At 48.8% G+C, this 14,173-nt stretch overlaps 1 protein-coding gene across 1 annotated transcript in view; it reads right to left on the bottom strand.

Annotated features, from left to right (window-relative positions):
* The window catches only part of LOC139040250 (heparan sulfate glucosamine 3-O-sulfotransferase 4-like), a 119,957-nt gene that overhangs the window by 67,502 nt on the left and 38,282 nt on the right, over nt 1–14,173 (bottom strand). The window lies entirely within an intron of this gene.

The raw sequence follows: 14,173 nt of genomic DNA, 5'->3' as shown, positions 1-14,173 counted from the left end.
CTATGGCTTCAATAATGCAATTGGATATACATTCATTAAGCACTGTGCTCTGGAAGGGGAAACCTTGATAAATAAGATGTGATGACCACCTGAAGGAGCTCACGGTCAAGTAAAACAAACAGGCACGTAAGATAGTGACAGCAAGAGAAAAGAAAAACGGGCCAAGAAGATGGAAAAACGAGTCACAAAAGAGAAACTAAATTCTAATAAATATAGATAAACAGGTAAACTTCAGCAATAATCAGGGAAATGAAAAACAAAACTCGAATGAGACATTTTCTCCCAGCAAATAGGCAAATATTGAAAATATCCCACTTTCCCAGAAGCGTAATTTTTACAGGCTTTCTAAAGGGTGAATTGGCAGGTTAAAATCTGCACACTTTTCAAATCCTCTATTTCCCTTCTAGGTATGTAGTCTGGAGAAACACATATGCTCTAACAGACCTGTGTAGGAACTTTCACTGTGGCATGGCTGCAGCAATGTGAACCATCTAAATACCCATAAGATGGGGAATGGCCAACTAAATCTTCATGATTCCATTCTATCTAATTCAATGCTAAAGTATTTTTTAAAGTGATTTAAATGCATACAGGTACAAAATGGGCAATCACCCAAAGCACTCTGGGTCAAAGATGCAAATCATAGAAAATGCCAGAACATAGGTATAATAAAGCACACACATGCACACTCAAAACAAAACTTTACTTTTTTATCCCTGTATGTGTATGTAAATTCCCAGACAAGATTACTTCTGGAAAGGAAAGGTAGATTCTGAGAGTAGCCTAGAGGAGATCTTTCACTTACTGTATTGTCTGAATATTTAATAAAGTGCATGTATTCATGTACTGCTTATGTACATCTTCAAAAAGAAAAACACCACCGGACAATAATTGAATGTAGTGAGTATTGTTAGAGAAGTATGTGTAAAGTATGATGGGGGAGCCAAAAACAATGCTGCTGGGGTGGGATGGAGAGGAGGAGGTGCCGCAGAGATAGGGTAATGCTGAGCTAGGCCTTGAAGGAGAAGATGATGGTGGCATCCCAGAAAGAGACGGGACCATATGCAGGGGCTCAGAGGCATGGCATGTATGCTTTCATTCATTCATCCCATTATTCACTCAACAAACATTTGTGGAGTGTCACCTCTGAGCTCAGGAGTGTTTCAGGTGCTGGAGACACAGCAGGGAACAGACAGACAAAGGTCCCTGCCCGCACGTTGCTTCTCTTCTAGTCTGTCTAGATAGATAACATGCAAGAAACAATCAAGATGCATAGTGTGGCGGGGAGTGCTGTGTGGAGAATAATGCAGGGAAAGGAGGTGGGAGATGCTGCGGTGGGAACGGGGTCCCCTACTTTAGTTGGGGTCACCAGAGAAGATTGTGCTAGGAAGTAGCATAAACAGAGAGCTGAAGGAGCTGAAAGAGCTAGCCACGGGGACAACCAAGGGAAGAATGTTCCAGCCACAAGGACAGCAGGTGCAGAGGACCCCATGCAGGGCTGAGCTTGACGTGTCCCAGCGACCACCAGAAGGACAGCATGGCTGGAATGGGTCAGCAAGAGGACAGAGAGACGGTGGATGGAGGCTGGGATGTGTCATGCAAAGCTTTGTGAAATGTGGAAAGGATTTTGACTTTTCCTCTGGGCGGGGTAGGTGGGGATGGGGAGCCGTCACCGTAGGCTTTTAAACTGGGAAGTGGCTTGATTCGTTATATGTTTCAAAGATACCTCTGGATGCTCGACTGAGAAGACTCCAGGGGGCGAACGTGGAGGCAGGGAGACAGTTGGGACCCTCTGGCATTTGCAGGGTCTGCTCAGGGCCTGGGCAGCTGAGTCACAGGGCGCTGGGTCACTACATACAGGGGTGGGAACACGGAATCTCAACAGCACGTGGACATCACTGGCCTCTTCCTCGGGTAGCAGCATCCTGATGCTCTTTGACCGACCTGCCTATACCCTTGCAGGACCCAGAGGAAGAGTACAAATGAAGGGCCATATACCACATGCCCAGGGATTTGAAAGTTGTAAAGCAATCTATTAAAGTGTCATTTAAAATATGTACTATCCTCCTATCTTCATAATGACCTGGAAGGCCATTTGGAATCCTCTGACTTCTCAGATTTTCTTGCCAGAATATAGCAGCATGGGGAGAGCTGGCTCCTGGCTTATGGCTCCCGGATCCCTACCCTCAGCCTGTTCCCCACTTCTCTTCCTACTCCCAGCTCTGCCCATCACTGTAGTGGCTTTTTGTACGTGTGTGAGTACATCATAACCTGCACAGTGAAAATGGGTGGACAGCAGTCTTTACATCCCCTCTGGCTTTCATGTGCCATGTGCCCTCAGGAGGACAGATCCAGGGAAGAGCCAACTTGGGCAGGGAAGTCCAGGGTCTCCGCGACCAAGAGAATGGTCCAGAAGGGAGGGTGCAGGTTGAGGTGGGCAAGTGCCCTTGGCCTGTGGCCTCCTTATCCCCTGGGAAGACGTGATGGGAGAAGGACTAGAGAGGAGACTTCTAGGGTGGATGACTCAGTGCAGGGATGTTTTCTGCATGGGCTTAAGAATGGCGCTGCCCTCCGCAATCAAGCCGGCTGAGCTTAGGCCACTGCTCCTTACCCAAGGGACGTGGGACACCTTGGTTGGTATTTCTTCTAAGAAGCAACACAATGTTCGTGGGAGGTGGTTCTTAGGAATTTAAATCATGAAAGGACGGGTTGAGGGAAATGTCTTGGAGCTGGTTTGTACCAGCCACAGGGTCTTGAAGAGATTGTCGCTTAAGTCCTATTCTCTGGATTATTGGAGGTCTCCTGGTTCCAGTCCTTTCTTAGGCTTCTTTGATCAGCTATGCCTTCCATTCCGTGAGCTTTCTAAGGCTTGCACCATTCAGAGATAGTTACTGTGCCTGTAACCAAGAAACCCTACACGATGCAGGCCGTGTTACAAAGAATTCCATGTGCCACATTAGAGCAGTTGAACTTTAGTCTGCAGAAAATTGGAGGCTTTTAAACAGAGAGCTGGCTTTTTTTTTTTAATGTCTCTAGAGAGACATGGAAGATGGGCTGAAAGGGAAGAAACTCTGTCTGGCCTTCCTTGCTCCTCCAGCACTTCGAACGGTGGATTAAACAGAGGCACCTATTATGAAATATAAGTTCAACTTCAAGAAAGAAAGAAGAAATCTTCAGGGTAGGTAGGTGAGAGAGACACCAGGAGACTGGCGATGAGCAATTGAGCTCATTTTCAGGCAAGAACAAAGATTCAAGGCTGACTCCCAGGAGTTAGAGATCGGGCAGTACAACATCAAATCCCAGTTCAATTCTAGAAGACATTACAGAACAGGTGGTTTCTGAGCAGGGAGAAGCCAACGGAGGTTCAGTATGAGCAAGTCATGCCAGACTCCTGTCAGCCCCAGCCTGCTCCTGTGTAGCTCCATGAACTGGAAGTCTTCAGCAGTCAGATGCATATTAGGTGCCTTGGCCTCACCACTAGTGTGGTCTTACTAACGCTGCCCTAAACTTGATATACGTGCCCTGATTCCACTCAGTCAGCTTTTCCCTAAGCCTATAAGGTCTCTTAGTCTCTTGCTGGAACCAGTATCTCAGCCCACCTGTACAGGGTCTTGAAATCCTGTTAATCCCTTGCAAAGTTCTTCCTTGAGAAAACTCTCCCTTGAGAGACTGCCCTTGTGGTGGATGTCTGCTGTCTCTCCATGACCAGCATCCACTTCCCCTTGTGCTGTAACAGCTTCGTATCTGGCCTTGATAAAGGACCCTTCCTCCACTCCCACTTCCGTGCTCAGCTGGGGGGAGCTCACTTTGTCTCCAGCTCTAGAGCCTATCTTTATCATATGAGCCAGGAGCCACCACTGAAGAGTTTTAGTATGCCCCTATGAGGACAGAGTCAATGGCAGGATGATGTGATCAGAGATGCATCTGGGGAGAATCCCTCTGGGTGCAGGGTGAGGAAGAAACTGCATGCAAGAAGACCAGCTGGAAGACTGCAGGGAGTTTTGAGGAAAGAAATGGCAGTTTGGACTAGCATATTGGCAGGAGGTGGAAGAGAAGTAGATCGACTCGAGTGACTTTTGGGAATTACAGTCAACAGGCTGGTGATGAATTGGATATGGGGGATGGAGGGAGAAAGAGATGTCACAAATGATTCCTAAGTTTGCGCTTTGTGCAAGTGAATGGATCATGGTGACTTCACCGATAGAGGGAAATCAGAAAGACAAGCAGACTCGAGGAAGGGAGTCATGAAGAGCATGGCTTCAGTTTGGAGCATTTTGAAACACCTAAGAGAAAGTGTTAAGAGGCAATTGGATATACAAATATGGAACACTGAGGATGTGTCTGAGTTGGAGATATTAACTTGCCAGTCCACGTAGAAAGCCAAAGATGTGCATTCTATCAGTGAGAGGAGCAGAGCGAGCCAGAGACCAACCTCATAACTGCCCGCTCTGTGTTCCCTCCGACAACTCTCTCTTTCCATCTTACATTTATGCTCTTGGTTTTTCTCCCTCTCAAAATGCACGCACCCATGACTTGTTCCTACTTAAACCCAATCTTACCCCCCTGCTAATTTCTGCAGATGGTATTTTGACTTTGTTAAATATTTTTCATGGCAGAATCCTAGCAATGCCTTGCATAGAGATGGCAAAAGAGATCTGGGCAGACGATGAGGCTAATTCTATTTTGTCTTTTATTGGTTCTTGAAATGGAGACACCAGGCATCTGGAATCTGAAACCCTGTACTCTATGCGTCCAGACCTCCTATTCCATACTTCATGAAGCATCTCCAGTTTGGGAGATTACACATTAGGACAGGAATGGATGAACTAGTTTATGTCCTGTGGACAAGGGTCCAGCACAGAGAGCAGGCTGGAAGCCATGCAGGATGGGGAGCAAGGTAACTTGGGGATATTATCTGACTTATTCCATGTGGTCCCAAGAATAAGGGCAGGATCCATGACTTACACCTCTTGTGTTCTTGGGCCAGGACAGGCCTGTTACAAAGCGGGCTTCAATAAATGTGTGTTAATAACTCTGCAGATGATGAATATACGGAGCAGTGATGAGGCCTGGCTGAGGATGCTGAAGATGTCATTCAGACATCCTGGCACATTACCCTTAAGTGCTGCCTCGGTGGTTGGGCATCTGCACTTAGAACCCAGCAGAGTCTTGCCCCTGATATCAAGATATCCATGGGCCTGCCTCCCGCCGTCCCTCCCTCACCCTACCCTCCGCCCAAGAACCTGTGGAATTCAGTCAGACACCAGAGACTCCAGGAAGGTCCTAGAGAAGAGGCGATCAGGGGTGAGACTCTCTCAATCATTTATTGCAGCTCTCATTGGCTTTCCTAGAATCAGCCAGAGCTGAAATCTGATTGTGGAACCTGGGATTCTGGATTGCGGGGGTATGGACCCAGGGAACATTTATTAAGCAAGACTATATGTAATGTCCACTTAATTCTCACTGCACACTGGCGTTCTTATTACTTTTGCTTAGAGATGAGGGAACTGAGGCTCAGAGAGGCTGAGATTGTCCAGCCTGCAAGCAGTGGAGCATGCATCAAATCCAGACCAGCCCAATTCCACAGCCTGTGTTCATTCCAAGGACTCGTCACAAAGTCAACTCTCCAGACTTTCTGTGGAAGGACGGGACGAACGGGAGCACCCTCGAGCCTCACGCTTTCTTTTCCATACTTTCAAGTGTGGGACACATACCTGTGCTCACAGTGCTCCCCGGACAGCCCCCACGGCACCCCTAACGGGTAGACTTCTGCGCAGTCAAGGGCTTTGGAAAGCGCTGGCTCTGCACACAGATATTATGTGGCCCTCGACAGGCCGCTTCCCCTGAGCCGGCCTGAGCTTCAGGCGCACAACAGGCTTCATGAAAACCCCCAATGGCACTTATCCTCTAAAAGGGGGAGACCTGCACTCCTCAGAACGCATCGAGACCAGTGTCCTTACCGACTTCGCGTCTGTCCTTCCAAGAAGCCAAGACCACGGGGGCCGCTTCGGCGCCCGACTCCCGGGCACCGCGTCCCCAGGCGGGCCCGTGCCCGGCACACACCGCCCGTTCCACGAACGCGTGAAGCGCACGAAGAGACCCCTCGCTCCGCGCGCCGCACAGCTGTCCCGCGACCTGACGGGCACCTCTCGGCGCACAAGCCTGCTCCTCGGGTACACGCTCGCCTCCCACCAGCCCCCAGGCCCACGCCCCCGGGTACCTCTCCCAGACGGAATCGTCTTCGCAGGCGCCCTGGTCGTCCGCGTCCGGCGAGCAGGAAGAGCGGGAGCTGAAGGAGGGCCTCCTCAGGCTAGCGGCCGGCCGTGGCTGTGGAGGGCTCGGGCTGCTGTGCCCACCGCGGACACGGAGCGGCGTCCACGGACGAGCCCGGCCCGGGAGAGAGCAGCAGAGCGCGGCCGACTCCGCCGGGCTGGGCTCGGCTCGGCACGCGCGGCTCTCACCGACGCCTCCCACGACGGCGGCGGCCCAGCAGCCGCGCGCTCCTCTCCTCGCTCCTCTCCTCGCGCGCGCCGCCGCCCAGACGCTCCCCGGCCGCTGCCCCGCCCCCCCTCCGGGCGGTGGACTGCGGACAGGGACACCCTCCTGGGAGAACTCCTGGGGCCCCGCCCACACGCTTCGGACCTTCGCGGAGGGGGAAGGTGCGCTGACAGGGACGCAGGGTCCCCGCTACGCTCTCGGGGAACTGCAGCCTGTGCTCCTCCCAAATGCTGGCTGCCCCAGGAAGCCCATAGTGATGTGGTTCCTCCATCCCTTCGAGTCCCCTCCTGCCTCCTTGTGACAAGAAAGTTGCCCGCTTGCTCCCCCCAATGGACCCCTTGATCCTGAGGGGCTGGGGACCTTCACTTGGTAATCTTGAGCTAATTTAATGGCTAAATGTCTCTGGTCCTATTTCTGTATTTACAAAACAAGTACAGCGACCAATTTTACTGTGCCACTGGGAGGACAGAACAAGAAAATGAATGTAGAAGCATTCTGTGTATTCTGAACAACATCCATAGGAGCCTCCCACAACAGATCAGAGCTCTGCCCGGCTAAAAGCTGCAATTAGCATCTCAGTGCCAACCAGCTAATGTGGGACAACGTAGGCTGGGGGTCCTCAACACCCATCACAATCCAGCCTCTACCCTCTCTCCAGGTGCACCTCCCACCAGTGTCCTCTGCACACCCAGTGACAAACACCACTCGGATGTCATGAGCACAGGGTGCTTCCCTATGCCCATGTGTTTCACGCATGTTGCTTCTCTGCCTAGAATGTCCTCTTTTTTATGACCACATGGGTAAATAAAAGCACATAGGATCCCATTATTTGAAACTGAGAAACAGTTCAACTCAAAGTGAAATAAGAAAAGTTAAAAGTGAATGGACAGGTTTGTGTAACTAAACAATCCATGGGTAACATTTCAAGCACAACTTGACCCAGGGTTCAAATGCTATTGCTGGGCAGAATCTCTCTCTCTCTGTTTCTTGTCTCCCATTTCCTCCATCTGGATTCCATTCTAACTCCCTAGAAACTCACCACCCAGTTGCAGCAGTTCCTACACCTCCTTTCTCTCTTGTCGGCAATCAGGTAGGCAGATGTTCAAATTCCCTGTTAACCCAAACACAGTCCCATAAAGGTATTGCCTTCTCCCTACTTGGTCTGACTTGGGTGGCCAGAAGACAGATGCCCTGACTATCTGCATCAGTCATGCATCCCACCCTGAGGTTCAGGAGATGAGTCAACTTCATGGAAAGCACAAGGCCTAAGGGATGCTCAGGGTCTCATAATGCCAAATGCCAAATACCGGCAGCAAAAAGCACGGCTATCTGCTACTGCTACTCTGGCAACCATACTCTCCGTTTGTCTCATGGAAAACTCCTATTCCTCCTTCAAAAGCTCATTTTGTTAAAAGTGCTTATCACAAGCAAAAAAGAAAAAAATGTTTGTAACTATGTATGTGATGAATAGTAACTAGACTTACCGTAGCCATCATTTTGGAATGTATACAAATATCAAATCACTATGTTGTAAACCTGAAACTAACATAACGTTATATGTCAATTATACCTCAATTTTTTAAAAAACTCATTTTGCCTCCTATGTGAAATTATACAAGGCTAGAAAAGCAGCCACTGTATATTCTGGACTCCCATAGTGATTTATAGAAATGCCTTCTGTAGAATTTATCCCATTAGACTGTAGCGTAACCGAGTCTGTTGCTGGGAGGGACTCAAGAGCAGACACCCAGCCCTATTCATCTCTTTATTCCCCGGATGTAGCATGTTTCCTGGCACAGAGAAATGCTTAGTAAGAGTTGATGAATGCATGACTATCGATATATTTTTGAACTCAGTTTTTTTATTACCTTTATCAAACTGCTGACAATATTCATCTCGTGGTCAAATTCTCTCAGATCTTATTTTTTTTCCCCTTTTACATGTATACATTCCAAATTGGTTTTTCTTCTCACTGGGTGAGCAAGCAATTCATATTTTAGACCTGAAAACAAGACTTTGCCTAGCCCCTACTAAATGTCAGCTTACTGGTCTCTCTCAAGCTTTCCAACTTGAGCAGATGGTTTTGAGTCCTGATTTCATCATGCCTCCACAACTGTTATCCTCAGCTTTGTATGATCTGCATTTCTGAGTCGTAGGCCTGCTAGGTCCTCACCAGATCACCTACCAGAATTAAAATGTTTGGTAGGACAGAACTGAACACAGAAGATCATTAGAGGACCTACGGATCACGAAGGGAAGTTCTCTCTCGTGCAAAAAGAACTGTGCGTCACATCGCAGGGTGTGACCAGCTGGAAATCCACGTAATGATCGTCAACTGAAAACATCACCATCTTACCAACAGGGGCATCATGGAGAAGCTCCCTGAGTTATTCAGCAGAAGTCAAGAGATCCTGTTGTACCAATGTGCTTTGTGGGTCACATAAAAAATTTTTTTTAACGAGTTGACATTTTTCTATTGGGAGATTTCACATAAAGATCTCAATTTCTGGCTTTTAAGAAAGCCCAAGGGGCCAGCCCCGTGGCACAGTGGTTAAGTTCACGCACTCCTCTTCTGCAGCCCAGGGTTTCACCGGTTGGGATCCTGGGCGTGGACATGGCACCGCTCATCAGGCCATGCTGGGGTGGCGTCCCACACAGCACAACTAGAAGGACCACAACTAGAATATACAACTATATACAGGGGGTTTCGGGGAGAAGAAGAAGAAGAAGAAAAGATTGGCAACAGATGTTAGCTTAGGTCCCAATCTTAAAAAAAAAAAAAATCCCAAATACCTGGCAACAGGAGGCCCAGGCTACGAAAGGGCAGCAATGGGCTGACGCTCAGTTTTGAGGGAAAACATCCTCCAGTTTGCCACAGTCTGCATCCAGCCTCTGCATTTACCTGCCTGGCCCATATCAGCACTGGAATTCACAAACCCTGCTCTTGGGCATCTCTCTAACGCACTAAATTGACTTGGGAGATGGGGCTTGGGAGATGGCCATGTCCAGATTCCCATGCATATACCTCAACCAAGGCGCAGGTACGAGAGCAAACAGCCCAAACAGGCCCAGCATCGAAGAGCCCGCGGTGCCGCAGAGCCGACTCTGACTTTTCTAACAGAGCCGATCATTAAGGTTCTTTCTCATGAAGAGATAATCCTGCCCTGTCCTTTCTCCATTAGATGGGATCCTGTCCCTTGGAGCCACGCTGTAAACCGTGGCCACTTCTTCCACAGGCCGGCGCATCTATGTTTTGAGGGCTTTGCCTCCTAGCTCCCTCCGGGTGAGAGTGAGTCTTTCCTTTTCCCATGAAAATAACCTCAGTCCCTTCAATCATTTTAATGGGTAATGGTTTCTACACCCTACCTATCAGCTGCTCACCTACTCTGAACTCATGAATGTCTGGCAGTATTCAGAGGGCAGAACAGCATCGAGAGCTGAGCAGGGGCAGACACTCAAAAACAAGTCAAAAAGATATCCACCGGAGAAGCAATAACCTCCTGCCAGGAATTATCAAGGAGTCTCAAGGTTGGAAGGACCCTCAGGAATCACCTGGCTCTTTCTAGGACAAATGCAAAGAGCTCAGGGCACTGGGAAAACGGGTGTGAGTTACCACCCTTGAGGCAGGCAGAAGAAACAGCAGATAGACGCTGACAACGCATGACCTGGTGACAACAGCCAGACAGTTCACAAGGCAGGGTCACCCTTCAGCACAGCATCTAAGATTTGTTTTCTGCCCTGAGACACAGGAGAAATACAGATTTTTCAATGGTGCTAAACCTCACTTGAAACGCAACTGAAGGTGGAAAACCAACGCAAGATGCCTTTGCTTGAGCTGAAGCTCCACCTGGGAACCAATTATCACCAGGAAGAGTGTTAGAGAATTAGGGAAACTAACCTTTTCTAATCCGCTGTCTCAGAAACCTCTCGGCAGCCAATCAATAAGGGCTGTGGTGGAGGGGCACCTGAGAAGTCTCTCTTCACCTTCACGGAAGTAATTAAAGCCAGTTTAATGAGACTGCCTGAGAGCTGGGTGTCTGAGTGCAGGAGAGCAGACAGCAGCGTCGAGTGAGGAGAGCCACAGGGCCTGAGTCCCCAGAACCTCTCCTGCAAAACGTGGAATGAGGAACTCTGCGAACAGGCCCCTGAATAAACAGAAAGGCTAGGACTGCCTGCCGCAGTTGACAGCCAAGGGAAGGAGAAATAGAAAAGATCCACGTTGACTGAGATCTCCTTGTTCCCAGCTTCGGAGAGAACTCAGCTTCTAATTCTCACCCTCCCTTTACAGAGTGATGGAAAGCGCTCAGGTTTAGAAATGAGCCTGCGCTGAATTTAAAGGCCAGTCCTGCCACTGACAAGCTGTTCTATCTTCAACAAGTCCCTCCACCTTCTTAGCCCTCAACTGCCTCTTCTGTAAAATGGGACCGTAACAGTACATACCTCTGAAGGATTTTGCGAGAGGTAAGTGGGATCGTGCATTTAAAGCGGCAAGCACAGTGTCTGGCTCCCGGCGGGTATTTAATGTATGGGGTCTGGTCATCAGCTGTTGTCATCCCTCAGAGTCTCAGGTTCCTCATCCAGGCAAAGAGAGTAATAACATCCCACACGAGGATGCTGTTAGGTCGACATGAAATGCAGAATATGAAGGTCTTAAGTAAGCCCAGCAGGAAGCAGCCACAAAAAAATGACAGCTCCTAGTCTTTCTCTGCAGATGGGACATCAGCAAAGAATTATGAGGTGGGAACCTGCATTACAGAGTGGATACGCTGCAATTTGGGGGGGGTGCAGGGAGCAAGGAAAATCGGGGGAATGAACTTTCAATACAGGTTTCGCTCCTTTCCTTTCAAAAACCTCCGCTATAGGGAAATAGCCTTTGGAGAACAAATCCCTTCCAACAGAATTTTTTCCCCACATCCACCCGTTGGAAGCGGTGAGGTGGCCTTCTGCCATGATACCTCCCAGAGACAGAAAGCCTTGAAGGCAGAGCGGCAGCAGCCAGGGGTGCTGGCGGCCCCCACACAGAACCATATGGCTTGCTCCACGTCCCAGATAAATTACCTTTTGGCACGGAGCTAAACAAAAGAACTCAAAATAATTCTGCACTTTAATAACAGCCTCCCTTTCTGCAGCACTGTCTCCACCAAGCAGAATCCATCTGCATATGCCTGTGCCAAAGGCACCCTGGTCAGCTGCCTCGTGATTTAAGACCAGCCACTTCTTGTCTCCATCCTACATAATAGAGTCAGTCACATTTTATTGCCAAATGGCCCTGGTAATGCCTCTGGAACTGCCCATCGAAGGTGCTTTGGCTTTCGGGAATAAAGAACAAATCTGAATTTCACCAAGATAAACTTGTGACTGGGTCAATACATTGAATGGTTATCGTTTGTGGCCTGCACTTTATCTATTTTCAGGCCTTGTTCCTGCAAGGAAATAAAAATGTATTACCTGAGTGCATAAGAGCCACGGGCCTGAGGGAGGGGGCACATCCGTGAGCTGTTTTCTGTTGAGCAGGGGCAGCAGAAGGAGCAACGTCTTCAGGGCTGGTAGAAAAAACGCAGCACGGATGGGTGGGAGGCAGGCAACAAAAAGAAGGAAAATCACTGACTCTGACACCACCTTTGCATCTTACAAGCCTTTTTTTCAATGGGTGACATTCGATCCACCAAGAGTTTCAAGTGATTAGCCTCATTTTACACAAGGGGAACCTGAGGACCAGCAACGGAAAGGGGCTTTTTCCAGGTCACCTGAGGATTCCGGATCTCAGATGGAAACCATGCTTTCAGTTCTCTCTCCTTCTAGACACGGGGCAAAGTCACACTCTCCTGCCCTCTTGGAGTTAGGTGTGATCTGTGACTCATTTTGGACCATGGAGTGTGAGCAAAAGAGAAGGGTGTCATCTCCAGGAGAAGCTTCGAGAGCCAGAGTGCAATTCATGACTTTCTCTCAGCTGTGACAAAGCCAATATTCCAGACAATGGTGGCTGCCCCATCAGCTGGGTCCTGGAGTGAGGAAATATGAAGCGGAGCTCTGGCCGAGCCATGATGGACACAGAGCAAAAACGAGAAAGAACACTCTGCTGTCTCACGCCACTGGGATCTGGGCACTGTGCGCTATAGTGGGGTAAGCTCGCCGCCCCCACCCCGACCCTCAACTCCACCGCTGGGCTTTTTGCTCCACTAAGCAAAGCCAGAATTGGCTCAGGCACCCAGATCGAAGTTCACAACTTTTCTTTGGCTCTCCTTCTTCCATTAGGAGTTCCTCCATTTTTTACCCCTATTTGGTAGAACAGGAAATTAAGTTTTGGAGAAGTCACTTGTCTGAAGATACAGCTCCAGCAAGTAGCCTCGTGACATCTCCTTTAGCATCAGAGCCCCTCTCAGCTGCTTCTCCTTTCACTTCCTGTTCCCCACCTCACAGGAAACCAGACAGTCTAGTGATCAGTGGCAGAGGCTGTGGAGTTGGCCTGCCTGGATTCAAAGGTGACTTTGAGCAAGCATCTACCCTTTCTCAACCTTCATTTCCTCATCTGTTAAAGGGGATGCCAATAGGAACAGCGCCTATCTCATGGGGTTATTATGACACGTGTACAAGTGCTAGCACAGTTCATGGCACACATTAAGCACGCAATGTATGCTCACCAGGACTCTCCTTCACCCATCCAGCAATGCTTTAGTACTCCTAAAGTGGGCCAGCTTTCTTTGGGCACAGTTACTGCTGGCTCTCCCGCTGTGCCCAGCAGCCTGTACTGCTGAGATGCCAGCAAGCCTGGCCCTAAACCTCAACAAGCGCAGGAGGGGGACCCTTGCAGTAAGTCCCCTTGGGGGAGCATGGGCAGACGGCTTCTGGCCTTGGGCCAAGTTTCCCCAAAACTTTATCCTCCATTGCTCATTCCACCTCACAAACTATAACCATATGTTTTAACACTGTTATCATTACTTCCAGATCTCTAAAAACTTTCATTCCTTTTTCTGCCATCTTCATTAAATATTTACTGAGTGCTTGAATATGCCAGGCGTGGTGCTTGGTGGTCGGAATATAAATGGCAATTCAGACACAGCCCTCAAAGATTCACAGTGTAGCAAGGGAGGCAGACCCCTGGGAGAGAACTCTAAAATGCTCTGATCGGCACTTACAATAAAGGATGTATATATAGGGGGTGATGGGAGCATATTGCTTTATCAACAAATATTTTTCGAGCACCTTATTCCGTGTCTGATACTTTGCTCAACATTGGAAATCCAGTGGTAGAAAGGCCAGGCATTATCCATTCTCAAATGGAGGGTAGAATCTATTATTTGTGCCAGCATCCTTCTCCCCTATTTACTGCCTATGCCCAGTCTATACGGCTTTGGCATGGCTGACTCCACTCTATGACTCCAAGGATGGGTTTATAATCAAGGCTTGGGCAATAAGAGCTTGGTTACAGTCACTGGCTCAGGAGTGGAAATATGATCCACGATGTCCATTGAGGGTCAGCACCTGGACGTTCGCTGGAGCTACTGAAAAAGAGATGATCTCATTTTGCTGGGATTCCTATATTGGTAGGATATAAGCCTGGAGTGATCAATGTATTTTATCAATATTTAGGGAGGACCAGGCTGAGGATGAAACCAGCAGATAGGAAAAGAGAGGCAAGAGATGGAGAAAGAAAGATTTCTCTTGACATCCTCTT

This window comes from Equus asinus, chromosome 14 (assembly GCF_041296235.1).
Source record: "Equus asinus isolate D_3611 breed Donkey chromosome 14, EquAss-T2T_v2, whole genome shotgun sequence".
Lineage (NCBI taxonomy): Eukaryota > Metazoa > Chordata > Mammalia > Perissodactyla > Equidae > Equus > Equus asinus.
The sequence above is the reverse complement of the archived record's forward strand: the minus strand, read 5'-3'. Positions and strand labels throughout refer to the sequence as shown.